The sequence below is a fragment of the Microtus oregoni genome, unplaced genomic scaffold (genome assembly GCF_018167655.1).
Source record: "Microtus oregoni isolate MIOR12 unplaced genomic scaffold, Mior012 000009F_ref0000495, whole genome shotgun sequence".
Classification (NCBI taxonomy): domain Eukaryota; kingdom Metazoa; phylum Chordata; class Mammalia; order Rodentia; family Cricetidae; genus Microtus; species Microtus oregoni.
In genome coordinates, this window is record NW_024543068.1 from 56,784,170 (window position 1) to 56,804,462 (window position 20,293).

General features: G+C 39.0%; 1 protein-coding gene across 2 annotated transcripts in view; it reads right to left on the minus strand.

Annotated features, from left to right (window-relative positions):
* Cog5 (component of oligomeric golgi complex 5) overlaps positions 1–20,293 on the minus strand; it is a 235,607-nt gene that overhangs the window by 171,823 nt on the left and 43,491 nt on the right. The gene's annotated exons all lie outside the window — the stretch shown is intronic.

Consider the following 20,293-nt stretch of genomic DNA (forward strand, 5'->3'; position numbering starts at 1 on the left):
CTCTTCCACTATCAAACCCTGAAGGATCACTAAGATAAAAGTGAGCTGAGTCTGTCTGGGAGAAAGGTCATATTCCTCTCCCTGCTTCCATGAAAGCAATGCTTCATGTTCTCCTGAGAGACGTTAGCAAGGCAGACTACAAAACATATCTGCCAAGTTTTCAAAATGAAAAGAAAAAGTGGCACAAGACAGAATAATATCATGAAGAAATTACTTTCCCTTTAGAGAGTTATAAACATATAATACTTAGAGTAGGTGGAAAATTTTAATTCAATATAAAAATTTTGTGTTAATGCTAAGAAAATAAGAACTCTGACCACACTAAAAATAGACTGGGAATGCGGAAAAAATACAAATACATTAGTCCTTTATATTACTCATGATTCCATGATACATCCTATATAAGAGTAACTTTTATTGGTATACAAAATATATGCTAACTGGATAGAGAAGACTATTTGTATTATTTATGCCATAGGGCCAGCTAACATAACAGAATTAGCCAGGCATGATGGGGCACATTTTCAATCTCAGTAGTCAGACAACAGAGACAGGCAGATTACTGTAAGTTTAGGTCCTCCTGGTCTACACATAGTTCCAAACCAGCCAGTTTTGTGTAGTGAGATCATGCCTCCAAATAAAACAAAAAAGAAAGAAAGAAGCCAGGTGTTGGTGCCGCACGCTTTTATTCCCAGGACTCAGTAGGCAGAGGCAGGCAGATCTCTGCAAGTTCAAGGCTAGCCTGGTCTACAAAATGAGTTCCAATATAAACTTATGACAACTGTATAAAGCTTTCATAACTATATATACTACAATAAATTGATTATAAAAATGAAAACTTTTATATTGTCTTCCCCCAAAAAGTACTTAACACACACTGACTCATCAGAAAATAGTAGAGAAAGTGAACAGTTTTTCAGTTTCTGATCTTACTCCTGTATCCTAATGATTAAAACAGTGTTACTCAAAATGTAGTCAACCTATATAAGAATCCTCTTCAAAGCTGGTTTAAAACGCCTATTCCTCCTGGGCCAGCAAGACAGCTCTGTGGGTAAAGGGACTTGCCACCAAGCCTGAAGACCCAAGATCAAACAAACCCAGGACCCACGTAGTAAGAGAGGACCGACCTTCACAAGTTGTCCTCTGACCTCTCTACAGGCGTGCATGACACACACGCACACATGCACGCGCACACACACACACAAATATAATAAAAAAAATGTCAACTTTGGGGCCCTTTTGACTTTCTCAATCAAAATCTCTAGGATTTTAGCCATGGAAAGTTCATTTTAAATAACTACTTTCAAATGTTCTGACTGCTCAAGTTTCAGAACAGCTGACTTAAAACCATCCAGAGCTCAGGGTGGAAGTCTGAGCACTGCAGAGGCTGGGGCACAATTGTCACTGACTCAGGGGCTGCAGTCTCAGTCTGAGCAACACAACAACAAAACAAAAACCTTCTCAGAGAAGGGAGGAGAAGGGAACCACTAATTTCATTATCAGAAGACTAAAGTTTCAGGGCATTCAGTTTCTAATAAATGAAAAGTTACAGATGTGGTACAGCTCACACTGAATTCAATTCATATCAAACTACTTCTTGAAGAAAAAAATAAACTTATTAATATTAACTACTTAACCATACATACCATAATCAATCTACCAAGACGTTAGCTTCCTAAAGACATAATTTTTTTTATAAATAAAACATTTCCATTAAAAACCATACATTCAGATAAAACCAGACTCGCTGAACATAGCGGACAATGAGGACTACTGAGAACCCAAGAACAATGGCAGTGGGTTTTTGATCCTACTGCACGTACTGGCTTTGTGGGAGCCTAGGCAGTTTGGATGCTAACCTTACTAGAGCTGGAGGTGGGGGTTCCTTGGACTTCCCACTGGGCAGGGAACCCTGATAGCTCTATGGGCTGACAAGGGAGGGGAACTTGATTGGGGGAGGGGAAGGGAAATGGGAGGAGGTGGCGGGGAAGAGACAGAAATATTTAATAAATAAACGGAAAAAAAAAGCTAAAAAAAACCCCACACATTCATTAGACATGATAGTATAGGTTTTCATCCCAGTTGGAAGGGCTGAGTTGAAGAAAGATAACATGTTCAAGGCTGTTGCCTATCAGTGTGTGGAGGGGTGTGTGGTGCACATGTGTATTGAGACTATAAAATGGTACCACTATGAAACAGGACATAAGCTACTACACTATTCAATAATATAAACCACTCAGCCAAAATAGCTAAATATAAAAATCTCATGACCACTGTTTGTCATCAATTTATGTTATTCTGGCCATAAAATGCTATTCTTGAATATCTCTACTCTTTTCAACACAAAACTATTAAAATATACTGAACATAGAGAATAAGAATTACCTCTGGAAAAGCAAAATAAGTACCTCTGCAAGTGGGGGTTGAGGGGGTTGGGAATGGCTGGAGCGATGGCTCTTCAGAAAGAGCACTGGCTGTTCCTGCAGTGGACTCAGATTTGGTTGCAAGCACCCGCATGGTAATTCACAAGCACCTATAACTCCAATTCAGGGAAATCCAACACCCTCTTCTGGCCTCTGTGACTACTAGATACAAATACATATGTTGTGCAAACAACCATACACAATATAAGAGACTTTTTTTAAAAAAATTACTCAAATACAACAACCACAAAACAAAAATCAGTCTCCATGTTTGTAAAATCATGGCCAAACTGACTTAATTCAAGAATCAATTGTATCCAGGCTGTGGTGGTACATGCCTTCAATCCCAACACTAGGGAAGCAGAGGCAGGCAGATCTCTGAGTTCAAGGCCAGCCTGGTCTACAAAAGCTAGTTCCAGGACAACCAGGGCTGTTACACAGAGAAACCCTGACTTTAAAAGAAGGAAGAGGAGGAGGAGGAGGAGGAGGAGGAGGAGGAAGAGGAGGAAGAGGAAGGGAGGGAGAGAGAAAGGAAGGAGACGGAGGAAAAAGGAGAAAGAAGAAGGAGGAAGGAGAGGAGGAAGGAGGAGAAGGAAGAAGAAGGAGGAGGAAGGAGGAGGAGACAACAGAAGCTCTTACCTGACTTAGACCATATCCTTCCTCCTCTTCCGTTACCTCCCAACCTTCAAGCCTTTATTATTTAAGAGGAATAGATAGACTGACTGGCCTTAAGAAATACCACCCAGCCGGGCGGCGGTGGCGCACACCTTTAATCCCAACACTCGGGAGGCAGAGGCAGGTGGATCTCTGTGAGTTCGAGGCCAGCCTGGTCTACAAGAGCTAGTTCCAGGACAGGAACCAAAAGCTCCAGAGAAACCCTATCTCGAAAAATCAAAAAAAAAAAAAAAAAGAAAAGAAAGAAAGAAAAGGAAAAAAGAAATACCACCCAGAAATCTTCCCTTTCAAAATTCAAAAACAAATTACCGGGAAAGATACTGTTTAATATGAACCACGTAGTGCAAAAACACCTGAGCCTAGAGAGCTAACATTCCAGAATGTATTCTACACTCACACTGAGTTGACTGCAAGAAAATGACAAGCAAAAGAATTCAACTTTCATTATTAACTAACTTGAAGAATCTACTTGCCTAAAACGTAAGATTCTCATTGAGACATCTGTACACTGAGACTGAGTGGTAGAGTATATGCAATCAGAGCAAAAATGGAAAAGAAGGGGAGGGGGCAAGGGCAAGGGGAGGGCATGCATATTTGATGAAAAGCAGAAATCAATCCTATCCTACTTGGGTTGGAGAAATCAAACCTAAGAAATATTTTGAAATATTAAACAAACCTTAAACATGACCTCTAACCAAGAAATTTAGTTTCTAAAATTTACCCTAAGAAAACAATGTGACAGGTCTTCAAGGATGGTCATCAAAATAAAGGTAATAACAAAAAAATATAAGTAATCAAAATAGGTAACAATAGTAAACTATAAAATTATTGGATAGTTTACAAGATCATTTAGCTAACTCAGTCCATGTTCTGTTGTTATAACAGAATCTCTAGAAAGAAGTAATTTATAAAGAAAAGAATTTGATTCACCTCATGGTTCTAGAGCCTAGGAGTCCAACAGAAAATGGTCTCATACTAAATTAAAACATAATTTTTAAAATAAGATAGAGGTAAAGGAGTGATTCCCCGTGTGAAGAACCATGTTCCCTGTAACGGACCCATGCCCACAGTAAAGGCTTTAATTCCTCTAAAGGAGCTAATCACCTCTTAAAAGTACTGATCTCCAGCAATCAAATTTCAACATGAATTGGGAGAAGAGAAGCTATATGTAAGTCACTGCATTAGTAGCTAAAATAAAAACACACGTTCCTGTGGACTGACATGGAAGTGTGTCCACACCGCAGAGTACAAGATGGTATGTATGTCAAATGTAGCAGTTTTGGGGTAAGCAGTTTTAGATATAGCGGTTTTTAGGAGGTTAACTTTCTAAATTACTAATAATGAATCTAGGTAAGAACTTAAGGTTTTTCAGTATTTAGAAATTAACATATACCTCAGTTTTCTAGTTTTCACAGCCTATCATTATTCGACAGTTAAAGTGGTTTAGATGGAATATTAGGTCCAGCAAGATAAACACTAGGTAAAGACATTTGCCGCCAAACCTCACAACCTGAGTTTGATTCCCGAGGACTCCTACAAGCTGTCCTCTGAACTCCATGTCTGTACCATGCCACAAGCATGGCAAAGAAACACAAAAACCTTTTAAACTGCAAAGTTCTAGAGAAAAAAAATAATGAAGAAAATGAGGTAACATTCATGAAAAGGGGTATTAATTATAACATTAAAAATTTTTAAGTGGTAAATATAACTTCCACTGGAAAATCTACTGTACATCAATTTATAAAATTCACAAATTCGTATACTCTTTTGTCTCAGAGCACAAGCTGTAAAACTCCAGGAAAACAGCTGTAAGGGGGGAGGAATCTATATATAATGAGTAAAGATGCTCAAATTATCATTTTAAATATTTGAGACTAACTATAGACTTCAATAGTTTATTGAAGGATTATTTATTTAAAAAAAAAGAAGAATGAACATAAAGGAACTTTTCAGTCATACGCAAAACCTAAAAGTCTACAAATTCTACAGTAAATTGGCAACATAACACATAAGTGACCAGAACTATTTCAGGGAAGTTTTGTGCAAGTAGATACACATGTGTGTGGATAGGAAAGCCAGAGGCCAAGCTTGGGTGTTGTTCCTTAGGAGACATCCACTATGCCTTTTGAGTTAAGGCCTCTTTCTTCCTAGGACCCGGAGCTCATCTATTAACACAGGCTGGCTGGCCAGAAGCATAGAGATCCTGCTGTCTCAGCCTCTCTAGCACTGGAGTTACACACACAGCCATCAGTTCTGGCTTTGGGGGGAATCTAATACTTTTGTGGCAAGTACCTTACTGACTGAGCCATCTCCCCAGCCCTCAAGATATATTTTAAGAGAAACAGAAATCCAACCCTTACTACTCTAGCTGTTTGATCATGAAACTGCTGACTCATCTCAAGACACTCTATCCATCTCTAAAATGACATTACTTCAAAAGGCTGCTGGAAGAAAGTGTCATGGGCACTAGCTCATGATTTAAGTAAGGCTCAGGACTTGGCACATAGGATCAATACAGCACTTACCGTATTATTGTGGAATTTGTTTAAAAACAGCTAACAATGGCATTTCAATTCAATTAGGTGACATAGTCATTTTTTAAAGGAATAAATTATAAAAGAAATTTACTATGACTTCTTCCCTTAATAGATACATTAGGAACTTGGTTTTCGCTTTTCTTAAGCTTATTTTTTTTTTATTTTATGTGCATTGTTTTGCTTGTACATATGTCTCTGTGAGGGCTGGAAATGAACCAGGGTCCTCTGGAAGAGTAGCCAGTGCTGTTAATCATTGAGCCATTTCTCCAGCCCTTAAGTATTTTTTATTATCTTTCAGTACCCATCTCTAACTTACTCTGTGGAATAAGACTTCAATATTTTATTCTCAAAAAATAAATCTGTGAGAAAAGCTAGGTGTGTTGGTCCATTTTTGTAATCCTAGGACTCAGTAGGCTGAGGTGGGAAAACTGTAAAGAATCTGAGATCAGCCTAGGTCACACAGTGACCTGAAATGCAGTGTAAGTCCCTATCTGGAAAAAAATCCATGAAGAATGTACACATAAAAGTAACAACTTTTTTTTCTAGAATTGTAAATGTACTTTTGAATGCACACAGAGTGTGACATGTGCCCAAAGTGACTGCTAAAATGTAACAAAAACTAAGTTTTTCCAGTCCTAGAGAAAAATGGATGAGAGAAAAGCAATCTTCGGAGGCCCTGCTAACACACTAGGCAAGGGCAGAGGCAGTCTATAAACTCTGTCTCAGTGAATCTCAACGGTGTTTGAAATGGGAGAGAAGTTCTTCAAATCAGGTCACCAAGACAGAAGGAAATAGAAACCATGATCTAAATGGTTTCAAAGCTCATCTCTTCCTATCTCCATCTAAATTTCACAGCAGAAATACTTGTAGTCATTTCTGCTATAATTTTATGATAGTCTCAAGTCTCTAAAGTGTTAGGAATGTATCACTTGGATGAAAGAAGAATTTCTGAACACTCTGTTGTTCTGACCATTATGTTAAAATAACTAGCCTACAAGCATACATTCAAGAAGACTTATTCAGTCATTTGCTCTCAGTGAAAATCTTTCTAATCAATCCTTTTTAGCTTTTATTTTTCATTACTACAGTTTAACTTACTTTAAAATATCAATTTCACCACTTAGTGTTAAGTAGTAATTTTTCTACATCAATTAATTAGGTGGTTATTCTTAATGATTCTCAAACTTTGTCGAAAGACAATATATCAGCAAAGTAATTTTATTTACCCCCTACCCCATAGTTACATTTAGTATATATGGAAAAGAGTGGAGTGTTTCTTATTTTATTTTTTGAACAAGAGATCACCCTGGGTATTCTTTCAGCCCTGATCCAGTTGGAGAATCTATGTTACCATACGGGGAATCCAAAATAAACACTAACTTTCATACTCAACTGAAACTGGTTATACAAGTCTCTTCCCAAATCAAGCTTTACTGCCTGTTGGGATTAATGAGTCCTGGCATTCAGTTGCTTTTCCCTCCTAGAACCTTCTAATATAAGTTACTAGAAGCTGTGCCTAGTTAGAGGATCAGCGGATCACCTGTTGACCATTAACTGCAGTGTATTTAAGTCTACATGGTGTTAATAAAGATGGGCTTTCTGAACCAGCGTTTGGAGCTGCATGTGTCAGTCTGTCTCTACATCCGTGTCTTCAACTTCCAGCCCCTTGCCCGAAGCTCGGTAAGTGGGTGCCAGTGCACAGAGCGCAGACATGGGGGGCTCGGTGCGTGGTAATTGGAGGTCTCCACCGAGATAGCGGCAATTGGAAATCCCAGCCGAGATATCGGAAAAGGGAATGCTGAGAGACCGCCCTTGGAAGCCCCTCGGAGAGAGGTAAGCAGACAGCGTCATTCCTGGCCAACAGAGACATATAGAGGAGTAAAGATGGGTGTTATCTTTTCTTCGTTCAGAAAAGAGTCGGACATTAGGAGTTTGATGATTTAGAGCTAGTGGAGGATAGTGAGGAGGATTCATCAGAAGAAGAGGAGATTATATATAAGGAATTAAAAATGAGAAAACGTAGAGTAAAAAAAGACTCACATCAACTCCCTCGTCCCCACCGGTTTATAATAATGAAGGTTGGTGGTCTTATTTGAGTAGGGGCTCTGACACTGAACAAAACAAGGGAGTTTGTTTCTGTCCTGTACACATGGTTGCACCGGTGATGGAGGTGCCAGACATTTTGCAATACAATTTAAAGAAATGAAACAATTAAAGGAAGCTGTTGCTGCATATGGGGCTCAAGCACCCTTCATGTTGGCCATGGTAGAATCTTTCTCTGCTATGAATTTAACACCAAGTGATTGGCAGCAATTATGTTGTGCTGTCTTATCTGGGGGAGATTATCTCCTATGGTGAGGGGAATATTAGGAAAATTGTAAGCAAACGTCCCAATTAAATGGTCTAGCGGGCCAAGCTCAACGTAATTTAGATATGTTAACTGGGGCTGGGATTTATGCTAATTTGCAGCAAAAGAAATCTTTATGATCCAGGAGTATTCGCCCAAATAGCTGCAGCTACCACTAAAGCTTGGAAGGCCCTACCTAACAAAGCAGCTGGGGATCAATTATCAAAAGTTCTACGAGGACCATCTGAACCATTCCAAGATTATGTAGATAGACTGTTACAAATAGCAGGTAGATTGTTTGGAGATGAGACAACAGCCATGCCTATGATAAAACAACTTGTATTTGAAAATTCCAATAGATATTGTAAGGAGGCATTATGCTCTCACAAAACAAAGAGTTTAAATGATTATATCAGGATATGCAGAGATATAGATGGGAATTTCATTCAAGGCCAGGTTATAGCAGCAGCTATTCGACCTCAAAGAAACTAAGAGCATGGGGAGAGAGGGCCGGAGGCCGTAATTGTTTTAACTGCGGAACTCCTGGTCATTTTAGAAAGGAATGCCCACAGCTGATAATGAAGGGAAGGAGGAAACCTGGCTTGTGCCCTAGATGCAGAAGGGGAGCACATTGGGCTAAAGACTGTTTCTCTAAAACAGATATAGATGGGAAACCTCTGCCATGTACCATTAATCAACAGCAGGGAAACTGGCAGAGGGCCCTGCTCCAGGGCCCCAAAACCTCAGTGTATGGAGCAATGACTGCGGGACCACATACACAATTGGCTTCTATTTTGTTTATTCTAAATTTTTTAACTGTGGATAGTGAGGGTCATTCGGCCATGGAAAGACATTGGAATAAAAGTTCTCAGTCCTTAGGATGGGTACGATGGAAAGACCACCTTACAGGACAATGGAAGGAGCCCACGCCCCTATTGGCTAGGGTGAGAGGAGCTGTTTGTGTTTTTCCTCCAGGAACGGATAAGCCCATTTGGGTACCAGATGGTATGTTCGGGCTGTGGAAAATGATGGGAAAGGATCCTGTGATGAGCCTGAGAATGACACCTGTTATTCTCTTGAGCCTCCTGGTGAGTCCCAATTAAGCGGAAAGCACTGTGTGAAGGCTGGTAAGAAACCCCCTTGTGTTGATCAGTGAGCTAAGCTAGCTCCTTGTATTCATTTTTTTTTTAATTCCTCAAACTATACAGCTGGAACTGCTTTAAGCAATATGGTGATAGAACAGGCTTCTATTAATCAGACCTTTTCCTTTGTGAACATTTTTTTGGGCTACGAATATTACTTTAAAAAGAATCCTATACAAATGAGTGTAGTTCTTATCTTTCTCTTTTGAAATATTTGAGAGCCGGGCGGTGGTGGCGCACGCCTTTAATCCCAGCACTTGAGAGGAAGAGGCAGGCAGATCTCTGGGAGTTCGAGGCCAGCCTGGTCTACATGAGCTAGTTCCGGGACAGGCACCAAAAAAAAAAAAAAAAAAAAAAAAAAAAAAAAAAAAAAAAAAAAAAAGCTAGAGAATGTCTCGAAATATTTCTTTGAGAGCCCAGGCACTATTTTAGTTTTTTTATTTTTTCTTTTCCTTTTTGTAGTATGGAATAGTACCTTTGGGGGAAAATATATTCTTGGTTGTTCTTTCAGAAACTGTGGCCTGAGCGGCTGCTGGGATGACCACTCCAGTGCTGCCTTGTTGGTTCAGGTACCAGCCATCATACCACTGCCAATTACCAAAAAGGCTAAGCAGACTGAGATGACCCTGTATCGAGAGAAACGAGATTCTGGAGAGATAGCTGCAGTGACTGCTGTCATCGCTGTGTCTGCTGCTGCAGCCATGGTTGCAGGACTGGCAATGGCACAAACATCATTGATGTCGGACACCATGGATAAACTGGCAAGACAAGTCAACGATGCTCTCCAGACTCAGAATGCCCTGAGTGTCCACATTAAATTTGGACTTTCGAATTTAAATCAAGAGACTGCCCTATTGTAGGAGCAGGTGGACGTATGACTAGTCAACAAATGTCTTGTTCACACTTATCATTCCATTTGTGTGACATCTGTTAATATTGCTAATGCCTCTTATGTGGTGACAATGGTTACTTGAATAGCCCTTGAAATGTTACAATTAGCACACCAGATTGTAACTGTTTTAGCCAAAGGGATGGTTGAATACCATAGCCCAAATGGGAGGCTGAGTCCAGTGGTGATTGGGGACCCTATTGCTGGCAATCAATGCCTGTTGCCATAGGCATTCATTTCTGAATTCTGTGTAAGATCAGACAACCCATGAGAATGCAGCATATGGTCACTTAGCAAGTCCTTCTAAGCCTGTTGGTCAGTAAGGTTTGGTTGCAAATACTGCACCAACAATGAAGACTCCTCAGTAGACGGGCAACTTCTACAAAAGAGGGCCCGCCTAAGACAGGGAAGGAGCCTCCCAAAGATGGGTAAGGGTTTACTCTTCTGAGATGACCTAAGACAGGAGGGTCTTCTGTTTTATAAAAAATTTAGGGGGGAGATGTTGGGATTAATGAGTCCTGGCATTCAGTTGCTTTTCCCTCCTAGAACCTTCTAATATAAGTTACTAGAAGCTGTGCCTAGTTAGAGGATCAGAGGATCACCTGTTGACCATTAACTGCAGTGTATTTAAGTCTACATGGTGTTAATAAAGATGGGCTTTCTGAACCAGCGTTTGGAGCTGCGTGTGTCAGTCTGTCTCTGCATTCGTGTCTTCAACTTCCAGCCCCTTGCCCGAAGCTCGGTAACTGGGTGCCAGCGCACACAGCGCAGACACGGGGGCGCGGGGCGCAGCAAGTGCCTATGGCTGCCTAAATGATTTAATACACCTACTAAGAAACGATATTCAATCTCTTTTTCTGTGTGCTGTTACGCATGTGTACAGGAATGCATGCATGAGTCTGTGGACTTTCCTCAAGCACTCTCCAGCCACCTTAGTTTGGGTCCAGGATCTCTCTATGAACCTGGAACTTACTAATTACTAGACTGAGCAGCAGCAAGCTCCAGAAATCCTCCTCCCTCTGCCTCCCTAACACTAGGACTGCAGGCACATGATGTCATGTTCAGCTTTTTACATGGTGCTCAGGATCTAAACTCAGATACTCACACTTGTGTGACAACAGTATACTGACTGGGCATTCTCCCCAAAGACTTACACGCTTTCAAACTTCTTTTAGAATAGATTGGGGGGGGGGGGGGTGGCGCACGCCTTTAATCCCAGCACTCGGGAGGCAGAGGCAGGCGGATGTCTGGGAGTTCGAAACCAGCCTGGTCTACAAGAGCTAGTTCCAGAACAGGCTCCAAAACCACAGAGAAACCCTGTCTCGAAAAACCAAATAAATAAATAAATAAAGAATAGATTGGGGGTGGGGTGTTGAAAGGTGGCTCAGTGGTTAAAATCACTAACTGCTTTCCCAGAGGACATAGGTTCAATTACCAGCATAAAAATGGGGTGACAACCATCCACAACCACAGTTCCAGGGAACCAGCACCCTCTTCTGGCCTCCATGAGCACAGTACACACATAGTATATAGACATACATGAAGGTAAAACACCCCTACACATTTTTTAAAAATAAAATACAAAAAAAATAGAATAGTTTCTCAAAGGAAATCTAGATGTATAAACAGGGCAAAGCCAACTAATTTTAATTAAGCAAATTAGGAGACTAGAGTTAAATAACATTTTCTTCATCCAAATCACAAGATTTCTTCAGAGTATGTACTAAACAAATGTAATTTTTGAACTACTAGCCTCAACAGGAAACTCAATGGAAAATTTCCTGCTCATTGAAATGAAATCTTGACTAAACATGTTATTTCCATTAGGCCCTGACTTAGTCCATGGTACCACAAAATGTATACATTAATGGACTAAAACCCAAATGTTAACAAAGGAGTTCACTTTTAAAAAGCTCTAGACTAAGAAGAATTATTTTCTTGCTCATTTAGGTAGTGATAGACTTTAGTTCCTTGTGGTTGAGAAAACCAGCAGTACCATTTCCTTCCTGGCTATCAGTTGGGAGCAGCTGCCAACTTCTAATCACAACCATCTGACTTGATTCTCAGCCCTGCTTTCCCTTCGGCACCAACAAGAGCAGATCACATTGCTCCTGCTTCACTTCCTGTCTCCATCCAGCATCCAGCATCGGACCCAGCCTTTGGCCTTCCTCTTCCATTTTTTAAGAAGTTAGTGACTGTCAGTGAAACCACAAGACTAATCTATGACAATCTTCTTGTCTCAAGTCCCAAACTGTAACTGCAAAGTATTTTTTGCTGTTCAAAGTAACATCTTTTCCATGATATTGGGCATGGACATCTTTGAGGGGATGATTATGATGCCTGGGCACTGTGTTTATTGAACTTTGCTCACATGAAGTCAGAAAGCAAATCACAGAGCATGACAACTGCTATGCTAAGAATGTATGTTAATCCCCATCACAACAGTGTTGGTAGACAAGGCCTTTGGACATATGTTAGGACACAAGTCTGGTAGATATTAAATACTGCTATTAAAAGGGCTTGTAGGAGGATGTTTTCTCTCTCCTCTCCACCATGTGAGAACAGACTTCCCCTACCCCTGGCCTTGCTGCCACAGAAGGACACAGCAAGACGGTACTCATGAGAAGACAGTGTCTTCATCTTGAACTATCAGCCTCTGGATGATAGAATAAACTTCTGTCCTTTATAACATATATATATATATAACTTAAACTATATAGTTTAAGTGGCACACAGTAGATTAATATTCCACATAAGCATAAAGTTGTTAATATCTAAAACATTCTGTTTAACTGCTCAGCAACTGAAGCATGAAGCAGTTAACTCCTTTATTTAAGTAAGTATCCAGCAAATATTCAGCGAATTCTTATTTTTTCCTAAAGGAAGAATACTAACATAGCTGATTGTGACTTGATGGAGGCAGAATAAACTCAACTTCTCACTGCAGAAGAGCTCTCACTTCTAACTCCAGACTCTTCACCCTTTGCTGCACTACTTCAAAGTCCCACAAATCTTCATTCTGAAACAATTTCCCTCAACATCCAAGTCATGCGGGAAGATCGCCAACATGGATGTGACAGAAATAAGAGCAAATTTGCTCAAGTGGTCACAAGACAAGAATAAAATACACAGAGCTGGGATGCTCTATTAACCTCGTATCATCTACTGAAGATAGGAGGAAAGCTCCTTCACATTAGTTTTGTCAAAGGGAGAAAATAATTTTCAATGAGAACATTGTCACTACAGCTCTTCTAAGTGTCTTAGAAAATTTATTAAATAAAAGAAAAATGATGACATGAAATTGATTTCAGTCTTTAATAAAAATTTTCAAGGACTATCATTGCAAAATAAAATAACATTTAATAGGGGCTGGAGAGATGGCTCAGAGGTTAAGAGCATTGCCTGCTCTTCCAAAGGTCCTGAATTCAATTCCCAGCAACCACATGGTGGCTCACAACCATCTGTAACGGGGTCTGGTGCCCTCTTCTGGCCTGCAGGCATACACACAAACAGAATATTGTATACATAATAAATAAATTAAGAAAAAATAACATTTAATATTAGTGGATTCCAAAGGTCAAGTACAAATAAAATGACCAGGTAGCTTTACTGTTCAGAATTTGACTAATATAAAACATTCTTATATCCAATCATTATTTGAGAATAGAAAGATTATATATACCCTCTCCATTTAACATCTAATTGTATTTCAAACACAAAGCAGACATTCTTAATCTATATAGATGATTCTCAAAGTAATTCAAATTTAAAATGTTTAATACACAGGCTGGAAGTGCATATGAAAAACAAGCAAACATAAATTAACTTAGCCCAGTTTCCCTAATGGCACAGTAAACTGGCCAAGCACAGATCCCTGCAGGTAACTGCTAACCTAAACAAAACATTTTTTAAAACACACTATCTGATATCAATATGACGAAGCTAAAGTAATTAAGCAGAATAATACTAGTAAAAATGCAGATATTTATTTCAAGGGAACAGAAAACAGCCCATCAGTAAATCCACACTCATGAGAGTAAGTAAATAACCTTCAGAAGAAGTGACTTCACAGAATACCTGAGACCTAAAAACATACTAGAAAACTTGTTTTGGTTTGTGACTCTAAATACTAGAAGTCCAAGAAGCAAGCACCAATATCTTGTCAATTCAAATGACAATGGAAACACAGAAACCCAATTAGATGTGTTTAAAAACAGGCAACACACAAATCCAGTCCCCGCTGGATTAAGAATGACTTAATCTCCATAATGACCCAATTACCTACCAGGAATGTCATACCAGCAATCAAATTTCAAAATGTGTTTCAAAGGAGACTGTAGCACGAATAATAAGAACCCAGAGACAAATATTGGGGTTCAACCTGAAGATCAAAAAAGCAAAGCAGACAAGCCACTAGAGAGCTCTTACCGCTAAGAAATCGTCAGACGGAAAGAGAATGAGTTTCTGTCTCATCCCGCCTTATATTCCTCCCTAGTACTGGAATTAAAGGTGTGTGTCAACACTGCCTTGCCCCTAGTGGCTTAGTTTACCTTCTGGTCATCAGACAAGCTTTATTTATAAAACATAAATAAAATATCACTATATTATACAAAGTCCAGCAAAAGTCAATGAATAATCTATTACACTAAGTATAACAGATATGAGATGGAAGATTCCACGCTGCATAATAAAATAAAGGTCCTCTCTAATGTTCTTTCCTAGAGCATATGCAAGTCAGGAACCGTATTGACCATTTCAGCCATTGTCCTCAGGAAACAGATCTGAATAAACTGAAAAGTTAACACAGTTAATAAGAAACAGACCAAAAAATTTAGACACAGAGATTTTCAATATCACCTGTTGAGGAATATTGTTTTAACTGGATATGTTGCATTTGTTTATGCTGAAGAATATTACTTTAACTGTGTAAAGGTGTGTTACTTTATGCTGCATTTAACGATGTAGGATATGTGCTTAATTATGTATTTCATTTCCTTCACCTTGCCTGCCTAAGGCATCCTCATTGGTTTAATAAAGAGCTGAATAAAACCGGACTCTCTGAACATAGCGGACAATGAGGACTACTGAGAACTCAAGAACAATGGCAATGGTTTTTGATCCTACTGCACGCACTGGCTTTGTGGGAGCCTAGGCAGTTTGGATGCTCAACTTACTAGACCTGGATGGAGGTGGGGGTTCCTTGGACTTCCCACAGGACAGGGAACCCTGATTGCTTTTCGGGCTGAGTGGGGGGGGGACTTAATTGGGGGAGGGGGAGGGAAATGGGAGGCGGTGGCGGGGAAGAGACAGAAATCTTTAATAAATAAATAAATTAAAAAATAAAAAAATAAAGAGCTGAATAACCAGTAAGTAGGCAGAGAACCAAGGCTGCACCTACCCCCTATGCGATAATAGAGAGACTCAAGGCTGCACCTACCTACCTGTGCAATACTAGAGAGACTCAAGACTGCACTTACCCACCTGTGCAATACTAGAGAGACTCAAGGCTGCACCTACCCACCGGTGCAATACTATAGAGACTCAAGACTGCTCTTCATCAACAAGCTGATGTCATTTAAAAGGAACAAACACTAAACAACCCTTAGTTATGGGTACTCTTTCTACACATTCAAGGCATATTTTAACAAGTTTTTAATAACAATATTTGTTTATAATTATGAATTAGCATGCTACAATGGAAATGAGTAATGGCATCAGCATCCAAACAACACACACATGACAAAGTAAGAAATGAAAATCTTCCCTAATTACTAAATTGAAGAGCTTTTACTAAATAACTTCCTTTCAAGTATAAGTGTTCTAGCAAGGGATGATAATGATAACAGATTAAAATATACAGCTTCCATAAGCATTATTAATCAATCATATGAATAAAACATAGAAGTGCTACTATAGCCGGGCGGTGGTGGCGCACGCCTTTAATCCCAGCACTCGGGAGGCAGAGGCAGGTGAATCTCTGTGAGTTCGAGACCAGCCTGGTCTACAAGAGCTAGTTCCAGGACAGGCTCCAAAGCCACAGAGAAACCCTGTCTCGAAAAACCAAAAAAAAAAAAAAAAAAAAAAAAGCCGGGCGGTGGTGGCGCACGCCTTTAATCCCAGCACTCGGGAGGCAGAGGCAGGCGGATCTCTGTGAGTTCGAGGCCAGCCTGGTCTACAAGAGCTAGTTCCAGGACAGGAACCAAAAGCTACGGAGAAACCCTGTCTCGAAAAATCAAAAAAAAAAAAAAAGAAGTGCTACTGTAAATGTGAATGGAGGGAAAACAGTGGATGAATGTTCACAGTAAGTGAGGAGCTTGTTATTTTTGGTATGCCATTCTGAATTTTGATACCACAATGAAAGGCAAAACAAGTTCAATAGTATTTTAAGTGACGCTACTTAAGTTTTATTTGAGTGTGTGTTACTTTACTATGCTTACCTCCACAGCAAACCCACTGTAAGGTTTTCTGATAATTTAAAACTGAGCATAGCATCACCTCCACCTAATAGCAACTGAACCCCAGTTCCAAAAGTAATTTAGAAATATGGAAATCTAAATCAAGCATATCTGTCCTTTGTTAAATTTATCTATGCCAAAACTGCACAATAACTTACCTATGCCAAAGATTTTTGTAACATTTATTAAATGTATGTCCTCAGACCAATGAACAAAGAAAATAATATCAACAGTCTCACAGTATTTCTGCCACTGTTGCTTTAATAGACAACTGCAGTGAGCTTAGGATAAAACTTACTAAATTTATTGCAACTACATCTTACAGACTTAAAAAAAACCTACTAATTAGTTTAGTGTTCACTGAGTGACCATGTACTATGTGGAATTCACCTGTACATGAATCAGAAATGCTTGCTCATCAAAGTATTTTTAACATCTTAAGAAAGTCTCATATCTTGATGGAGGGAGGTCATTGGCTAATAAAGGAACTGCCTTGGCCCATTTTATTCGTTAGAAGATAGGTGGGAGGAGTAAACAGAACAGAACGCTGGGAGGAAGAGGAAGTGAGCTCAGACTCCACAGCTCTCCTCTCGGGAGCAGACGCCTCAGAGAGACGCCATGCCACGCTCCCGGGCAGACACACGCCATGAAGCTCCGACCCAGGATGGACTAGGCTAGAATCTTTCCCGGTAAGACCAGTGCTCACAGATTATTAGAGATGGGTTGATCGGGATGTGAGAATTATCCTGTAAGGATATGAGAATTAGCTCTGTAAGGGCTAGAGCTAAAGGGCCAAGCAGTGATTAAATGAATACAGTTTGTGTGTTGTTATTTCGGAGCATAAGCCAGCCAGGCAGCCGGGGTGCTGAGGACGCAGCCCCGCCACTCATATTACTACATTATCTATAATGAGAACATTATTAGATAAAACTGTTATAATTATCCCTTCTTCCAAAATAAAATATAACAAAAGGATCATAAAAATATTTCTGGATTAAAGAATGTTCTCTGGTGATACATGGGACTAGAACACAGTAGATGGAAATGAAAACTCAAAACTCAGAAAACAGTCAATATTACAAATTTATGGAGTCCTATGTTCTACTTTCCTAAGTTATAATTTACTAATTATGTATATTTATAACTATATAAATATACATACATACATACATACACGCACGTGTGTGTGAGAGAGAGAGAGAGAGACAGAGACAGAGACAGAGAGTTTATTGAGATGGGGTCTATGTCATCCTGACTTGGAACTAACTATGTAGACGAGGTTGGTGTGGATCTCAAAGAGATTCTCCAGTTGTTAACCAAGTGCTGAGTTTAAAGGTGTGCACCACCATGCCCAGCTAATTATACTTTTTAAATGATCTTAAAATAACTCAACAAACCATTAAGATAGGCCGTTAAGTCATTAACTGCCACATTCATAAAATGCATTTGTTGCTTAAACATGGTATATTATAAACAATGCATATTAATATCTTATATTTGGTTTGAAATATCAGGTAGTCATATTTCAATCAAAAGCCATTCTCTCATTTTCACCTAATGGGTCCTCACTTAGATTCAGTTTTATATTCCATATAATCTTAGGTTGTAGAATAAAATCATGATTTTTTTCATGCATTTTAAAGAAAGGAGAATTTGGAGACCTAACAATTACAGCGATATTTTTGGTAAATCAATCAATGCTGCCAAGGACTTTAAGGGACGCATTGGCGGTTTAAGAGCACAGACTTTGGAGTCAGAATTTTCCAGGAACACTATATGTGCAACTTTAGAACCCATTAGAATACAGCTATAAAAAGAAAGGGGACTTTGTGTTTTGTTTTGGGACATGTCATTAATCTTTAAAATAGCACAAGGCATGTGCAGTAGAGGCAGGCATTCAAAAATATTTATAGAAGATATTAACAAATTTACCTAAGTTTTATAGAAATAAAAGGACAAATTTTTTCTTACTGATTCATGGGAAGTAAAGATGAGTTCAAAAAGCAGAGAGAAAAGTTTTTCTCCTGGAAACCACATCATCATCACTGTGTCAGACTTATGATTCTAATATAGAGATAGTGGCAGACCTTGAACCTCTCAAACACAAAACCTGCATCTATTCACTAAATTTATATTGAGTTATAACAAGCTTATTTATGTTGAAATAATCATTTGATAAGTATGTGAATTACAAATCACAATTTTCATAAACAGACCAGAAGTATACATAAAAGTATGGTCTGACTTGTTTTTAACAAAGAAAAATTTCTTCAAGTAGGAAAAGTCAATAATAGAGCAAATAAAAATAAAATTCACTGCTACCTACAAATACACCTTTGTAAGCTATAGTAATCAATCCAGAGATACATTATTTTCAAAAACTAAAAAATATTGAAGATAAAAAAGTAGGTTTTTGGCTGGGCAGTGGTGACATACACCTTTAATCCCAGCACTCAGGAGGCAGAGGCAGGAGATATAGGTGAGTTTGAGACCAGTCTGGTCTACAAAGTGAGTTCCAGGACACCCAAGGCTACATAGAGAAACCTTATCTTAAAAAAAAAAAGTTATTTTTTAAAAAAATTGAAGATACAGTAGTAGATTTCTGTATCCGAAGATACAATAAATTGTTTAAATAAAGAGAAATTGGATTTCAGCTAAGAAAACAGATATTGTGTAATTTATCACAATAACCTGTTTAAGTGTGGAATATAATAAATAAAACACATTTGTTTTGGCAAGTGGTATCAGTAGTAAATCATTCTAACAATCAAGATAAAATGTATGATTGAAAATTAGGAAACATTCAAAATTTCTATCCTTGTCTAGAATATAACTTTAAAATTCTATGTAATTTTGACTGCTGACAGAAACCTAATTTTGGGTAGACAAAATAACAATAGTCACCAATAGGAAGTGTAAAAACTACAAACTTTGGCTCAAAAGATTAGCAGCTACCTGAGAAAAGATTCTACATGACCCAAACAAACCCTTTCCTGCATACTCCAGGTAAAGCAATCAGAGCGATATGAAGATGTTAGCACCAGGCACATGGTTTTCTTCAAACATCTAACCAACAGCAGCTTGAACTGATTTCACTCAAATTGCAAACAAGTGTTTATTATAGTCTATGTGTCCATTTCACCTGCACAGAGAAAAAAATCATACCACTTTCAGTCCAAAAACTAGCATTTATTTCACAGCATGCAAATAACTTAGTTTTGCAGACTGTAACCTAGTACCATACAGCTGTGCTTCAGATGGGAGTGTCCTTGAAAAGGCTCATGTGTTGGAAGAACTGATTTCCAATTGATGGTGCTACTGAGAGGTGACTGGTCACCACAGAACTGTCTATCATCATCAATGGGTTATCATGAATAAACTAGCAGAAGGTGGGGTACAATTCGGGAAATAGGTCACAGCTGGCTGTCCTCAAAAACTACACAACTTTGTTCAGTATAATCTCATAATGCCAAATTATCTGTCCCGGAATCCTTCTTATCCTCCACTTCTGAACATGCAATGTATGAAGCATAATCTTGAAATAAATACTCTCAGGAATGTGCCAACCCCTATATATGATGCCAAGTCCTTCCAATATGAATAGTTGTGAGTTTTCAAGTCTTCTTGTCCCTGTGTACTGGGAGACCCTGCTCTGGGTCAGCCCCCGTGCTATCCTTACTTGTTGCAGGTAACAAACTTCATTCTTTTGTCTTATTTGTGATCGCTGGCTCTGTCTCACCAAGGAGTGAACCCACTGTGCCACAAAGACAGTAATAACTGTAGAAATGTTCTCATCACTGAGGTGTGATTTGATGCATCTCTGAC